This window comes from Ambystoma mexicanum, chromosome 9 (genome assembly GCF_040938575.1).
Source record: "Ambystoma mexicanum isolate Mex_15411 chromosome 9, UKY_AmexF1_1, whole genome shotgun sequence".
NCBI classification, from domain to species: Eukaryota; Metazoa; Chordata; class Amphibia; order Caudata; family Ambystomatidae; genus Ambystoma; species Ambystoma mexicanum.
In genome coordinates, this window is record NC_090931.1 from 913,522,105 (window position 1) to 913,536,693 (window position 14,589).

The 14,589-nt window shown below is 46.7% G+C and overlaps 1 protein-coding gene across 4 annotated transcripts in view; it reads left to right on the top strand.

Moving 5' to 3' along the window:
• Nucleotides 1–14,589, top strand: part of CERKL (CERK like autophagy regulator) — a 1,041,140-nt gene that overhangs the window by 339,354 nt on the left and 687,197 nt on the right. The window lies entirely within an intron of this gene.

A 14,589-nucleotide genomic window follows, 5' to 3' on the forward strand; every position in this document is an offset into this window, starting at 1 on the left:
ATATACTCAATCTGAGCACATTAATTGTACACTATGTTTTTAACAACTACAACATTTTGTTATATGCTTATACATTCGTAGTAAGTGAGGTAGTAGTGAGGTTGGTGGAGCGCATAGAAACGACTCGCCACTACAACTGACGGCAGTGGCACATAAGGGGCCTGGACATACACACATGAAGGGTGCATTTTCATGCACCCTTTACACAAGCCCTCAATATGGTTGCATTTGTCTTTCTTTGCACTCTAGCAGCATTAGTTCGGTTATGGCGCGGGACCGTGGGATGTAATCTTTTCAATGATACGCACAACACATAACCCGTTCCCCCCCCGGGACGCTTTTACTATTTGTACATATGTGGGTGCTTCATTCCTAATGCCATCTGAGCACGCATTCTGCCATATCTATACATTTTACAGGTTTTTTAGTCAAAAAGGTTGTGGAGAGAATGCTTCCATCGCAGGTAGTTTTGTCATTAGTGTTTGGGAACTTTTGCTTTTATCCAAGGACCATTTTACAGTTCTCTTTCCACCCAGGTTCTGCTGGCCGGGTCATGCTGGGAGCAGTGATTCACTGCGGAAGGTGAAATGTTAGTGTTGATATCTTACACTAGCTCATGTCCGTCTTGTTCGTGGGAACGGGCTCACAGCGGATCTGCCAGGGAGCTGCGGCCACAGGGATAATTGAAACTCTCCAAAGGTGGGGGCCGCGCTGCGGTGCGCCGGGCTCACACCATCTTCGTTAGACAAAATGGTTTCCGAGGCCTAGCTAAATTCAGCAGGTTTGGCCAATGTCTTCGGCAGGTAAGCCATCCACCACCTGGGCCCTGGTGGTAAGGAGGGGACCCCTGACAAGCCATGGCCCTCACCGGGGGAGGGGATGTAGGCGAGGGGGGTCTTTTGGACCAATCCTCCCCTACATTTCCCCCCTTTCGTTACTTAAGTAACGAATTCTTTAAATCCTCCAATCTCCTGCACTCTTCCTCGTCAATTACTGCCTCATCCCATGCAGGTGTGCCTTTTATGGGCCTCCATGCTCTGCACACCCCCCTCAGGCTCTCACCTCTCCTAGCATATTCATCTGGGGTACAAGTTAGGTATATACATCCGCTTCCAAGTCTACCCATACCTCCTCGTACCATTCTAGTATGCGGGGCTCTTTAATGGTAGTATGCCACAATTTATCTACTATATCCTTGTCGTGATACCTAGGCACTAGCTGATATCTCGGTGTGTCATCTGTTCCTGTTTGTACCTGAACTTCCTGCATAGCTTGTATTGTACCGCGGGTGTTGCCCATTGTCACCACCATCATTGCACCATTCGGTACTGCGTTAGCACAACATCGAAGACCCACCTGGCACAGGCAAAAAATAAAGAGGAGGAACACCACAGCCGGCATCAAAAATTTCACAGTCATTCCCAGCCACGATGGAACCCAGGAGAAGATATTGTCGAACCACGTGCTTTCTTCTGCTCCACCTTCCATTCTCATTCTTTCTCCTAAGTTATGTACTGCTTCGATCACATGGGACAGGGAGCCGTTGTCTGCGTCTTCGGAAGGTACGAAAGTGCAGCAGGCACTTCCGATTTTTCGGCAAACACCTCCATCCATCGCTGTCAACAGGTCCAGGACATACCTGTTTTGCATGGTCATCAGCCATAATGCTCTTAATTCCACTTTTATTACGTTGAACCCTTCTTCAGTGTCATTTGCCAGCTGGATCAGCTCCCAAAGTGGGATTTGGAGCCACTTTGCACTTGCTCGCGCCTGGATACTTGGGATGAGTGAGGCGAAGAATGTTTCTGCAGAGCTGAATAATCGATACCTATCCGGGATCTGTGCCAGCAATTCTGATGATGCCTTTGATATATAGTTCGATGATCGTTTGTTTCGGGACAGCACCCCTTCCTTGTTCCCGGAAGACAGGACATATACTTGTTGCTCTGCAGTTGGCTGGGCCGCTCCCTGTTGGGTGTTTTCCCGCATCTTTTTGCTCCCATCAATGTGGCTTTCCGGTATTACCATTAGTGCTGAGTGCAGAGTGGCCATCGAGCAGCTGCCACTCCATGATTGCGGGAGGTGCAGGTATGCCTGGTTGCCACATACCCAATACGTGTCCATGAGGGCCGCTGTCCCTTTTCTTAGATCTGGGATGGTGAAGGTCTTGTTACAGTTCTTGTTTGCCCCCATGGAGGCTTTCCCCTCTCCTTTAAAACACAGTTCATAGTCTATTTCCTTCTGCAGCTTGAAGGGTTTTTCAATGGCCGTTACCCAAGTTAGTTTTGAGATGTGTTCCTTCCACACTGGTGTACATGTTTCTTCTATCCATTGCAGTTTCTCTGGTGCTACACCCCTCAGTGCTTCAGCCTTACACATTACTTCTTCGTCCTTCCACTTGTTGTCTGAAAAAAGTGTCCCTTGTATTATAAAAAATGGCTCTTCCAGACATACCACTCCTACTGTCTTTGGATAGCAGGTTTTCTCGTTCTGCAGCATTCTGAAAGTCACTTCATGTGTCTGGAAGGTGTTCTTAATTCTGCACAACGTGAGATGAAGGAGACACTGGGCATCTACAATAGGCAACTCTTTGGGTAACAATACTTTGGGCGTGCCTGAAGCATGGGGAATGAGGGAGCAGACATAACAGCTCTCATTTGTTGTTTGCTTAGCTGTTGCACTCATGTCCGCATACCATTTATTTGTCTGGTGGGGGTGTCGTGGATCTTCCATCTTGTCTAATCCTAACCCATAATATTCGTCATATTTCCTCCTCCCCACCTCCCTTTTCCGTCTGTTATTTCTTTGCCTAATGTATTTCCCGGCTTCATGGGCGATAGACAAAGTGGGCCCCCCTTTCTCCTTCCCGCCCCCCTTTGCCCAATCATCATATAATATTTCATATGTTGCTGTCATTTTTTTATTTTCTTCCTTTATCTAACCGCGTGTTTTTGGTTACGGGGGCAGGCTGGCTGGTGGGGGTGTTATACAACCAGGATATGGCAGAGGGGTTCCGATCATTTAGACTGCGGGCATTGTAATTAGATATTTTCGGCGGGGACACTGTGTTGTTTTGCATTTTCCCCTGCAGACCTTCATTTTTCGAGATGACAGCATTGGATGGTGTTGTGTAATATCCCCATACAAGTTTAGTTCCATCCCATACCAAAAAATCACCTTCTTTAGTATTTGCAATTGCTGTTGCATTAGTCACATTAGTGCTGTTAATCCCTCCCCCCTCGTTCATCTCGATAGAGATGAACGCTATGAACCAATACGAAACCAGGCAGAACATAATTGTAAAAAACAACGTAATGCACACAGATAATCCACACTCATACGAATATCTACATCTCTCAGCTAACAATTCTCTATATCTAATAAATCTATCCGTTGCAGGCTGCCCGTTAGATGCCATGGTAGCTCCTTTTTGAGATATAAAAGTGCATTAAGTACATTTATGTAAACCTTTTGTTGGCACTAACAGTGCCAAGATATCATGGAAGGGGAATGGAAGTGGGTAGGGCAGTAGGGTTGGGGATGTACAGACAAGGGAGCAGACACTATACATTTTTATTACATTATTATTTGCATATAAGTCAAAAAATGTTTTTTTTTTTTTTTTTAGGTACTCTTAAATGTAATTATTCTCCTCAACAACTCTCTCAATCAGGTGCATTTCCGCCACACATCACTCATTATTTTCATTTGCATTCTTTGCTGTTGTCTGTGCCCCCTCATCCACCTCTTCCTGCACACTATTATATGCCCTTCGTACGTCTGTCAAATGTATCCAGTATTTAAGGCCCTTCACTTTTACAGCCGTAGGGGTGCAAAACACCACTTCGTATGGGCCATGGAACCGTGGTGCATTCCCACGGCGCACAAAGCTCCGGACATAGATGAATTCACCCGGCATCAGTTGTACCTGTGTTTCAGGCTCCGTAACGGACCCTGTTGTGTTCCCCTCTTCTCTTGTGAATGGTGGTGAGAGCTGCTTTGATATTGCGCGCGCTGCCCTTGTTAGCTTTTTCAAGTAGTCTGTGAACTCATCTCCCAATATCGCAGCGCTTCTATGCGCATCGGAGTGTTCGCGCAGTGGGGAGTGTGCATACGTCTCCCGGTCACGATTTTGTGCGGGGACAAATGGCGGTCCTTGCTTGGCTGATTTCTCAGCTCAAACAACGCAAGGGGCAAACAGTAAATCCAGTTCTTCTTTAATGAGAAGCATAATTTTGATAATCTTCCTTTTAACAGGCCGTTCATTTTTTCTACCACGCCATTACTTTGACGATGATAAATCGAGCACAATTTATGTTTTATTCCCAACAGTGTCGTTACTTCTTTGAAGAGCTCGTTCACAAAGTGAGTGCCGTTGTCTGAGCGAATCACGTCACAAATTCCCCAGGGCGGGAATACTTCCCTCACTAGGAACTTTGCGGCGCTTTTAGCATCAGGTCGTGCACATGGGCCTGCTTCCACCCATCTCGAAAATGGGCATACAACCACAATCATGTAACGTGCCCCATTACACCTTTCTCCCATGTCTGCATAGTCAATGTGTAGTTCTCTGAATGGCCCAATCGGTTTTGGAATTGTTCACCTGAGTGTACGTAATGTCATTCCTGAGCTGTATATCTGGCATGTTGTGCACTCCATTGTCAATCTAGATATGTGCTCCTGAAGACAGGGTACGAACCATTCTTCTTGTATTTCTGCTGCAATGTGTTGTTTCGTGTTGTGTGCTGGGAAGTGTAGTTGTTGAAACGCTATTTCTAATAACTTTACCGCCATTACCACTTTTCCTGAGTTATTTTGTCGCCAGAGTAAGTCTGTTGCTGATTGGCTGCACCCTCGCTTCACCCACATCATCTTTTCATCTTCACTTGCTCCTTCCTGTAACTCTAGTATTTGTGATATAGGCATTGTATTGTACCCTTCTGGAAGCTCCTCGTTTGTCTTGTGCTGCAGCATGTACTCACCTGCTTCATATTTCTCAAAGTATGAGGCTTCTTTGGCGGCAGCGTCCGCTACCGCGTTTCCCAAAGATACAACGTCTGTGTTGGACGTATGCGCTTGGCACTTCACTATTGCTACCACTGTGGGATCTCGTAGGGCCTCAATTTACTCCTTCAGCAATTCTGCATGTTGCACTGGAGTCCCATCTGCTCGTCGAAACCCCCCTCTGCCCCCAGGCCAGACCTCCATGTACTGTTGTCGTCATGTAAGCTGAATCTGTGTAAATTGTCACTGCGCACCCTTTAACTGCATGTAATGCTTCTATTAGGGCAATGAGTTCTGCTGCTTGTGCCGAGAAATGTGATGGGAGGCGGTACTGCACTAGTGTCTCATACTCACCGTCTTCTAATCTCACCACTGCCAAACCCACATGTTTTTCTCCTGTGTCCATGTCAATCGATGCTGACCCGTCTACAAAGTATACTTCCCCCTTGCTCAGGGCATTCTCGCACACTACTGTGTCTTCCCCTCTTTCCCCTGTGTAAGTTGCACAATCGTGTTCCTGTATGTCCTCTAGTGTGCATGCTTCTGTAATGAATGTTGCCGGATTCACTGTCCTGCATCGTACCACATGGATATTGGCGCTGGACAATATTATTTCATAGGCAGTTGCTCGCTGTGTGGTCAGTGTACTTTTTGATCTCTCAAGTATTGCATATAATGAATGCTCCACAAACAATGTGACAGGGCACCCCATTACTATTGTGGCGCTTTTCTCAATTGCGAACGCGGCTGCAGCGAGCGATTGCTCGCACGCGAAATGTCCTTGCATCACAGCATCCAAAGTGCCACTATAGTAAGCCAATGGTTTGTGTCCTAGGGACGTCTTTTGTGTCAGTACAGCCGTCATGAGTGTCCCCTTGCAGTGTGAGAACAGGTAAAATTTGCGTTCATAATCAGGGTTAGCGAGTACTGGAGCACTCGAAATCAACTCTTTTAATGATTTGAATGAGGCGCTCATTTCTTCTGACCATTCTATTTTCTTGTTCTCTTGTTGGGCCTCCTTGAGCGCTTGCAGTAAGGGTCTGGTGTACGCTGCATAATCTAATATCCATACTCTACAATAGTTGCACATTCCCAGGAATTTCTGCATCTCCTTCACTGTCGTGGGTTCTCTTACTGATCTTACTGCTTCTACCCTGTCAGGGATTATTCTTTTTCCGTCTTTTGATATTAGCTGTCCCAAGTATAGGACTTCTGTCTGACAATATTGTAGCTTTTCCTTGTCTACTTTATACCCCTTATTTGCCAACAGGGTCAAGAGTGTTACCGAATCTTTTCTGCATGTCTCTTCATTCTGTGCGCAGACGAGTAAATCGTCTACGTACTGACTGATTGTGCTTTCAACTGATAAGTTGCCTAAGTCTTCATGTAGTATGCGGTTGAATATGCTTGGGCTCGCACAGTATCCCTGTGGTAATCTGCAATGTTCATATCTCTTTCCCCCTAGTGTGAGTGCTGTCGGGTATCTGCTTTCTTCTGCCAAGGGGATGGAGAAGAATGCGTTTTTCAAATCGACCACTGTGAAATGTGATGCCGTTTTTGGGATACTGCATAATATTGATGCAGGGTTCGGGACCAAAGGGAACTCTTTCTGTATTACATCATTTAGGGGGCGTAAATCCTGGATCATCCTCCAAGCCCCTCCCTTTGCTTTTTTAATCGGGTAAATACATGTGTTACATGGGGAGTTTGAAGGCACTATTATCCCCTATGCTAGTAGTGCATTTATTGTCTCTTTTATCCCTTCTTCAGCTTCGCGGGACAATGGATATTGTTTCACTTGGGGTAGAATCGCCCCTTGTTTGAGCTTTATTACCACTGGTGGTACTCCATGCAACAACCCTACGTCATGGGGGCCTGCTGTCCACAAATTTTTTGGTACTAGTCTCATGTCATCATCGAAAAATGACGGTGGTGCTCCCACCACTGCCATCAACTGGACAGGAATCGCTCTAGCCTGGATCAAAATGTCACAGGGCATTGCTATTTCCATTATTATTTCGCCATCGCTTTCTAAATCCGAAAAGAGATCTTCATTAGTTAAGTCTCGTAGGGCAATATTGGCATTGGTACACAGTACTGTGCGCCACTCACATCCGCCTATGTCCATTGCAATCACAGAGATCCTTTTCGAAGATACCTGTACCGCATGCAAGTCTAATGATGATACTGATCCTGGTGCTATGTCAGGGTGCACTATTGGGCGGAAGAGGAACTCCGCCGGTATTCTCCAATCCATCCTTTTCAGCTCCGGAACTATGAGGGCCAGCGTCTTTAATCCTTCAATAAACATCCTCTCGTCCACTGGCAAGCCACGTATTTCCGGTGCAGTTGTGTGAGCCTGTAATACCAGCATTACACGTAATGGGCATATTCCTGGTGTTGAACACACTATACCTCTCTCAGTGAATATCGTCATGTTGAGTTTACTAAGAAGATCCCTCCCTAGTAAATGTATTGGCGAGTGTTCATAATACAGTAAGGGTGTTTTTACAGTTTTACCCCCTACTGTCACGTCCAATGCTTCTGTGTAAGGAACTTCAATTACAGCCCCAGAGAACCCCTGCGTCTCTAACTTCTGGTTAGATAACGGGAACCGGCCCTCCCTAATACATGATTTCTCCGCTCCCGAATCCACCATGAATATGAACTGCTTGTCTCCTATCTGCGCCCCTACCAATGGTTCCTCTGCTGCATCGTAGGTGGTAGATAGAACAGGACACGCAAGTGTTCTCTGTGGGCTGTCCTATGCAGGGTGTCTCATTGCCCCCCCTTGGTTGAACACCCTCCCTGAAACCACTGACACGCCACTATAGGGGGCTGGGGCTCCGTTTGCTGTTGTCGCGAAAGGGTTGCCTGGCGTGTAGTGCATAGTGTCATTTTTTGTGGGTGATTCTGTGTTCTGTATTGGTGTCCCTGCTGTTGCTCATTGTGCCCCTGCCCTGGGTTCTTTGTTGTTGTCCCATTGGGAGACCATATGGGCTCCCCGGATGGGGATGGCCATAGTGTTCTACCTCTGGAAATCCGCTGTTTGGTCTGCTTCTACACTCCCTAGAGTAATGTCCCCACCTCCCGCAGTTCCAACAACTCCCTTGTGCACCTCTGGGACCCTGCCATCCATTTCCTCCCTTTCCCCCGTACCCTTGTCCACCTCCCCTTCGGCCCCTGTACCCACCTTGTCTCCCTCGAGGGGCCCACTCTTGCCACTGCGGACCTTTACTCTGCTCCTGCTTGTTTCACTGCCGCTGAACTGCTCCTGCCCAATTAGTTGCCATCCTTCCTTGTATTGCTACCAGCCCCTCCTCTTCCTCATCTCCCTCCCTGCTGTGTGGGAGCGCCGCTACTGCTGCTGCGACCTTCACCAACTTTGTTTGTACTAGTTTCGCTTCGTCTGCCAATCTTCTCTGCGCCACCTCCTTCTCCCTCTTTTATTCGCTTACAGTGGTACACTATTATGCTCTGAATTTCAGGCCATCCTTTCGCTTCAATACCTGCTATTTTGTCGAGCACCTTTTGCACCTCTTTTGGGAGCCCCCTCTTTATAATGAGGTAAAATAATGTCGATTGATACCAGGGCCTGCCCGTTTCTGCTCTCCACATCTCTTGGACTCGAAAAATGTAATCCATAGCATCTTCCCTGTCATTCATTGTACATTGCATTACTGACTGCAAATCTGGGGTATCTGGAAACGTTTCCCGCAAAGCATCCCACGCCCTTGCACGCACTGTATTCAAAGAGGCACCATCATGGCGATCGCAGTCTAACGTTACTCCCGGGAAACCAGCTTTGACCCATACTCCGTCAGCCTGATCCCCAACTGCTGATACTAGCAAACTTTTCACGTCCCCTATCGCTAGAGGTACCCCGGCTGTGTGTTTCTCAAAAGCATATATCCACTTGCTCGCCCCTCCTGATAGCGGGCGCAATAACTTTAGTAAATTGTCCTTATCCATCTGAGCCCAGGGTATGTAATTCGGCCTCCCTCCTCCCCCGTGTATTAGCGGGAGCTGCAACTTCCCCTTCATCGTCGTATCTGTACTCACCTTCATTCCTGATTTTTCTAACGATGCCATTTTTCCCAACCTGTTCCGTAATCGCCCCGTCCACTCATCCAGTGTTCTCAGTGAGCATGCGCCATCCAACCCTTTGCTTCCCCCTCCCATTGCCATACTTAGCCTTTCGCTTTCTTCTAAATCATCCCTTATATCACATAGTATCTCCTCTCTGCCTCCTATGGGCCTCTCTTCATTATCAGTACATCCCTCTCTTTCCTCTTGTTCAATTATTCGTGTTGGTTCTTCCTGTATTCTAAACAGTATCTCGCCTTTTTTCCACCCTTCTTCAAATGTTCTACTCTCGCTCTGTGCTCTGGATGCATGCTCTGATCTAGCTGCATTGAGTGCAGTCCGCTCACATATGCTTTTTATCCTCGAGAGCTCATCTTTGGCTATAGAGAGCCTTGATTCTAGATCGTCTGTTAATTTTTCTATGTCCACCCTTGGTGTGCTCACCTGTGCTCGCTCCCTATGACTCTCGTATGGCGGGGGTGCTGTTGGCCCTTGGGTGGTGATAGTTGTCAGTGGGGAGCACATAAATTGGGTCACTGTATCCCTCTGCGGGCACTGGTTTGTTTAGTATTGGGTACAACCTAGTTACCTCCATCGGTGGCTCTTCTTCTGGCAATACTTTATCATCTTTTTGTATCATTAGTGGATTGTCAGTTGTAGATGGTAGATCAGGATCTAATTCCCTTGTCTTAGGCGGGGGTACCTCTTCAAACAGCCTCCAGAGGTCTAATATTTCTGTCCTATTATGCAACTGCTTAACCTTGTATTTCAAACAAATGCATGTGGCTACCATATCTAGGACACTCTTGTCAAATGAACCCCCTTCGGGCCATATCTGAGGTAACCCCTCCCCTTCAACTCTGTGATCCATTGGTCATGATATTTCTTAATCCGTTCCGCGTGCCCAGGTAGGTTCTTGCAAATATGTGATAAGGGTGTTTCTGCCCCCATACTTCGTGCCCACCTGACACTTATGTATCTCTATATATCTCGATATCTCAATATAAACGTATCACCATGCAAGCTCGCGTATTTGTGTTACTGAATCGTGGGGAGCTGCGTATTTTCTCCCTTCACCTGCACACCATAAGAACGGTTGCGCACAGCCTCTATTCTATCCTCTTTGGGGGCACGTACAAGAAAAAAACCATCAGTAATCTCGACAATGTTACCCCACAAATCAAAAAGGTACACACTCACTTCACCACATTACTCTTGTCTTTATGATACATTGTCTGGTCACACTTACCATGACCACTCAATAGCTATACATTTCTGACCACTTTTACACAACCATTATACCAAATTATGTCCTGACACATACGATGTTCACGCACCCATATATAACACTCTATTCTCAGTTCAGTTTGTCCTCCCTTTCCTCCCTAGCCAGCTGTCCCTGTCCGTCTTATTCTGATATATATATATATATATATATATATATATATATATATATATATATATATATATATATACATATGTGTTTGTTCCTCAATTTTAGAGTAAAACTCTCTTTCTCTTTAGTTTATGTCTTTGGTTTTGTACTAACCCACTTTTATTTTTCCCGTAAACCTAAAGAAAAGAATAGAAAGAATAGCAGTCACTAATATATTCTCCATGTCTTCCTTTACCAGACACCTTTATCTTATTTTCCACTTCTTCATATATTCCCAGTACTAGTCAAGATATCACTATGCAGCGCCGCCTTCCACCCCCTCGCGGAGCTAGGTTCCCATCACTTTTATCTCTTATTCACTTCTTAATACTAATGGCCATATGCAAAGAAAAAAAGCAAAGAAAGTTTAAGATGGTCCTTAGTAGACCCAATAGTGCACCTTTTTTACCCCGCCTCGTTCCCTGTCCTAAATTTCCTCCTCTACTCCCTTTATGATCGCTCGCACTCAATACTCACATGCCCGTCTTGAACCGAGAGTCTCCGAAACTGGGTCCGTCCAGACAGTGTTGCCATACGCTCAACAGTCAGCCCCGGCTCCGGCGAGCGGTACTCAAAGGGGATTTTTCAACCGGGATCCCGTACCCTCTCTCTGTTGAGTGCGCACTTCTGAGCGTACCGGTCGCCGTTAGCGGACAGCCTCCCGGAGCCGGCGCACCGTGCGTATCCCTTTTCGACCGGAGATTTTCGTGCCAAAGGGGACGGTAGGGATATGTTGGGAGAAAAATAATGATCACGCTTTCGGGGTCACCACTGAAGGCAAGCGTCCCCAACCAGCACGATCCTCCCCGCAATGAGAGACAATGATGGACTCTCCCAGGATGGGAATAAGCCCAAGACAAAGTGCGGGTGAGCGTAAATGGGAGTTTAGCAATCAGAATAGGGCATGCAAAGAACTCTGCAAACTCCGAGAGCGCTCTGTCTGACAATAGCAAAGACAGGCGTATATATTTACAAAAAACGTCATCAGAACCTACATACTATAGGGGGCACAAGTTCAGTGGGATTGGGTGGCGACGACTAGCTATAGGTGCTGCTGTGATGTGGTTGGCTGCGGCTGGAGGACGTCACTGGTCAGCCTCGTGGGTTGGGCTGGGCCTGGCGGGTCAGCTGGGTTCATCGGGGCGGTGCCGTTGTGCCACTGTGGCCAGTGTCAGAGATGAATGTCTTTTCCTGACTTCTTTGCCCTAGGCCATGCACACCACAGTCATTCAGTCATTTGCAATATTATCTTCTTTAGTAAATCTTCCAATAGGTTATTCTACAGGTTAATGCAACACAGGAGGAATGCACCTAGAGCGTGGTTTGATGGCGATTCATCAGTACATGGTTACCAGTGTCCTGTTGACCGGGTACCATAGGTCGTGGGGTTGGGTCTCAGGGCATGGGACAGGAGGTACATGTCATCATGTCTTGTTAGAAGTCATTATGGATGTGTTGCTGTAATGTTGCCATAATATTGGGTGTCCTAATTTTACAGGGGCCATTAACCTAAGGTGAGCCGGTGGGTCGTGGGGCTTAAGAAAGGGCGCCTCTGGATTTGTGTTTTCAAGCTGAGGTTTACTGCTGGGTTGTAAATAATACAGGTGGCGGGCCGTGGCCTTGGGTGCTGCAGAGGGAACTACAAATCTTTGAAGCGGCTCCAGCCGAGTTGGGGGAGGTGGAGCAATGTGGCACAGGCCTCTGCTTTCTTGTCTGGCAGGCTTCGCAGGGAGGGAGGGGGAATGGCCTTGCATATGCTCACAAAGGTATCTTCCTCGTGTGTTGCCGATTTTAGGTGAAAGTAGCATAAACATTCAAATAATATACAATATTAATTGGGTCATTCCAAAGCTCACGTTTTAACATTGCTAATGCCTCTCATATAGTCAATCCGAGCACATTAATTGTACACTATGTTTTTAACAACTACAACATTTTGTTATATGCTTATACATTCGTAGTAAGTGAGGTAGTCGTGAGGTTGGTGCAACTGACGGCAGTGGCACATAAGGGGCCTGGACATACACACATGAAGGGTGCATTTTCATGCACCCTTTACACGAGCCCTCAATATGGTTGCATTTGTCTTTCTTTGCACTCTAGCAGCATTAGTTCGGTTATGGCGCGGGACCGTGTAATCTTTTCAATGATACGCATAACAAATAACCCGTCCCCCCCCCCCCGGGACGCTTTTACTATTTGTACATAACTGCAGTGATGTGGGTGCTTCATTCCTAATGCCATATGAGCACGCCTTCTGCCATATGTATACATTTTACAGGTTTTTTAGTCAAAAAGGTTGTGGAGACAATGCTTCCATTGCAGGTAGTTTTGTCATTAGTGTTTGGGAACTTTTGCTTTTATCCAAGGACCATTTTACAGTTCTCTTTCGACCCAGGTTCTGCTGGCCGGGTCATGCTGGGAGCAGTGATTCACTGCGGAAGGTGAAATGTTACAGTGTTGGTATCTGACACTAGCTCATGTCCGTCTTGTTCGTGGGAACGGGCTCACAGCGGATCTGCCAAGGAGCTGCGGCCACAGGGATAATTGAAACTCTCCAAAGGTGGGGGCCGCGCTGCGGTGCGCCGGGCTCACACCATCTTCGTTAGACAAAATGGTTTCCGAGGCCTAGCTAAATTCAGCTGGTTTGGCCAATGTCTTTGGCAGGTGAGCCATCCACCACCTGGGCCCTGGTGGTAAGGAGGGGACCCCTGACAAGCCATGGCCCTCAACGGGGGAGGGGATGTAGGCGAGGGGGGTCTTTTGGACCAATCCTCCCCTACACCACATTTTCCTCTTGATTGCTATTGTAGGAGACTGTTTCAGAGGGAAGGATTTGAGCTGAGCAGAAGCCTGCGTCCCCATTAAGCAAGAAGGCATTCCAGTTTTCAGGGTGTAACTAGCACCTTTTCGTGACATTAAATCATACACAACACTATCTCGAAGGATTCTTTACAAGTCCTGAAGTGAACGCAATATCAACAGGAATCGAATACTCAAAAGGAGGAAGTTGAGTCGCGCTGTGCTGTCAGCTGAACCAGTTTAACAGCATAACCGCGACTTCAGAAGCAACTTCCTTCAAGCGTTTAGCGTTGTGCACAAGTGGCCTGCAACGTCAGCAATCCTATGCGAGGAACAACAAATTCTCCAGCATTGGATCTTTCATAGATTCAGATGCTTGAATATTCCCCGTCGTCAGACTGGGAATCCTCGGTGATAAATTTAATACTACATTTTTTTTTATTTTTTTTTTTTATTAAAAATATACACACATTGCTACCTAGCAGTGCATGTACGTAGCACATTATGGCCTATGAGCCATTTCATTGTGTAGTCCCTCCACCTCACTTTGGTCCTTTATGGCCCCACCCAATGAGGTGGCAGGGCTTAAGCTCCGCCCCCGGCAGCCATCTTTAGATTTTTCACCGCAGTCTAACAGACACAGGGAATCCTCAAGCTCTCTGAGCTTTTTCAAATTCTTTCTACTTTTGTGTGGAATATATTTGGTAAATATATTCCATTTTGTTCCCCTTTTCAGGGGCTTTGTTTCCAATTAACCTGGGAGACAAAACTTGTTGTTTTTCCTCTCAAAATCGTCGACTGAACTTCTCTTCAGAAATGGAGGCACCTCAGGCTGTCAGGAAGCCTTCCCTGTTCAGGGACTGCACGAGGTGCAAAAAGAAATTGGTTTACAACAAAGACCCCCACGAGCATTGCATTTATTGTCTGTACCCACATGACATTAAAAAATGCGAGATTTGTAGAACCTTTTCCACCAAGACCCTTCATGACAGGCATAGAAGACTCCTTTCTTACCTGGAATCCAGGGATCAATCTTCGGACGAAGAGTCTGTCAGAACAGCTCCTGTCCAATCCAGCACTCCATCTGAGAGACAAACTTCAAAGAGAAGGGCCTCTTCAGTGGAAAGGAGTTCCTCTCCTAAGTCCAAAAAGAGGAAGCTGGAATTGATACCCTTTCTGCCTCCAGTTGACTTACCAAGCCAGAAAAAGTCAGCAAAATCTGCCTCCAGAGGTAAGGAGGAGTTTGCAAAAAACGGGGGGGG